This window comes from Metarhizium album (assembly GCF_000804445.1).
Source record: "Metarhizium album ARSEF 1941 chromosome Unknown scaffold_7, whole genome shotgun sequence".
NCBI lineage: Eukaryota > Fungi > Ascomycota > Sordariomycetes > Hypocreales > Clavicipitaceae > Metarhizium > Metarhizium album.
The window spans coordinates 329,738-332,356 of NW_024467581.1; positions in this window are offsets into that span (position 1 = coordinate 329,738).

Sequence of the window (2,619 nt, forward strand, 5' to 3'; positions counted from 1 at the left end):
TAAATATAGTAATACTTAAATAAAATATTTATAGACTTCTTTATTTAGTTTAAGAATAAAATAGTACTAGTAGAAGGTATAAACTAGACTAATATAGTTAAGCTAGTAAAGCTCTATTAAGCCTTAAGTAAAGAGATATATAAAGTTATTCTTAGCTAAAATATCTTCTATACTATATACTAACTAGTAATTAAGAAGTTATAATGCTTTACTATAGATTTTAAGTTGTACTACTTAGAGAAGAAATTATACAACTAATACAGCAGAAGCTAAACTCTCTTAGCAGCTAGTTAGCTCTAGAATAAAGACATACTAATAATAAGCATTAATAAAGTTAATATAAATTAGAGGCAAGAGGGCAGTAGAGCTTACACTTAATAGAGTGCGCTCTAGGATCTTATAGAGAGCTAGAGGTAAAGAGCTTAATAAGTAATAGAGGCTATCTTAGCTAAAAGATAGAAGGCAGAGCAATATTTATATTATAGCTTAGGTAAATACTATAGATAGAAGTACACCTTACTTGCACTAAAACAGCTCTAACTAGCTGCTGTAAGATAAGTTGTAATAATAGAGGACTTATTAAAGAACAGCACTAATAAAGCTAAGTTAGAAAATAATAAGCCTTTATAATAAGGCTCTTATTAAGAGCGTAGCACTATATAATAAACTATATGCTTACTATATAGGTAGACTAGATATAGAGTTTAAATAAAACTAATTTAGAAATAGATATAATGCCTTTTTTTATCTTTATTCTAGTTAATAAACTTAAGTTTATTAATACCTAAGTAGACACTAGCTATAACTATTATATAGTTATAAGCAAAAAGTATATATAATAGCGCAGACTACAGTAAATACTATTAGGAGCAGCGCATTAAGTCTATACTACTATTAAGACTAAGTAAGGCAGTTAATAATAGCATAAGTTACACTTATTTATATTCTACTTAGTAAAATTCTAGGCAGATATAGATAGTTAGAAATTCCTAGTTACAGCCTATATAGTACTAAAGCTTACTAAGAACGTAATATTAAGGCTGCTGTAGATAAAGCAATATAAAGTAGATATATATATAGCTGCATAAGAGCTAGTAATTAATACAGTAGGGGGACTAGTAGTAAAAGAAATAAATTAGCGCTAACTTACCCCTCTATTAGTAGCTATATTAGAGTTAATATACTAGGGATTAGTCTAGCAAGCCTATAAGACAATATAGAACTACTAATTTGCAGTAATAAGCTTGCATAAAATAATATTAATACTGTAAGTATAGGCTATATTTAACGCTAAGATAGAGGCTAAGATGCTGCTACTACTAACTAAAGTCTAGGATTTTAAGGACTTATTTAATAAAAAAGAAGCTATTATGCTACTCTCTTATAGAGGCTCTTCTAATTATTATATCTAGTTAAGGAAAGAGGCAGACAGCACGCTCCTAAAGCTCCTCTAAGCCTCTCTATATAATATGCCTTGCAAGTACTTACTAGAAATCTATAAGCAAATTATAGACCTTATAAATAGAGAATAAATATAAGCAAGCGCCTTACTAGCTATAGCTCTAGTGCTACTAGCAAAGAAACTAGAGAGAGGTTAGTAATTCTATATTAACTATAAAGCACTAAATAAAGTAATAAAATAAAATTGCTACTCTCTGCTACTAGTAAAGAAGATACTTTAGTCTCTAGCAAAAGCTAGGTAGTTTATAAAGTTAAATATATATATAGCTTTTTATAAAATATAAATTATAGAGAGATAGAAACACCTTATAGCATTCTAAATGTAGTTTAAGCTGTTTAAATAGCTTATATATTTATTTAGGCTAGCTAGAGTACTAGCTATATTCTAGCAATATATTAATAGCGCCTTAGGCTTAGCGCTAAGCAACTTTATTACTACTTATCTAGATAATATACTAATATACTTTAGTAGTTTAAGAAAGAATTATTAGCAAAAAGTCTATAAAATTTTAATATAGCTTAGAATAGTAGAGTTAAACCTTAATATAAAGAAATATATATTTATAGTAACTAAGGTAAAGTACCTTAGGTTTATAGTATATATAGAATATATAGAAAAAGAGGTGTAACTTAACTTAGAGAAAGTAGCTGTAATCTACGACTAAAAGCTCTTAATATAGGTCTAAGGCGTTTATAGATTTATAGGCTTTATAAACTTTTATTGTAAGTTTATCTTAGAGTTTTTCTAGCTAGTTAGACTGCTGCTAGAATTAATAAAGAAGAGAGTTCTCTTTTATTAAACTTCCTAGAAGAATAAAGCCTTCTGAAAGCTAAAGACTGCCTTTATAATATACTTAGTGCTCTACTAGTAGAATTCTAATAAAAATATAGTAGTAGAAATAGACTGCTTAGAAAATGCTATTAGTAGCTGCTTATCCTAGTATATTTATAGTATTCTCTACTTAGTAGCTTACTATTCTATATAACTCTAGGCAGTAGAATGCAACTATATAATTTATAATAAGGAGTTGCTAGCTGTAGTTACTTATTTAAAGGTATAGTTAGTAAAGCTCTAGAGTATAGCTAGGCTGTTTATAATACTTATAAATTATAAAAACTTAAAGTATTTTATAGCGCTAAGAGAGATATTAAAATAGC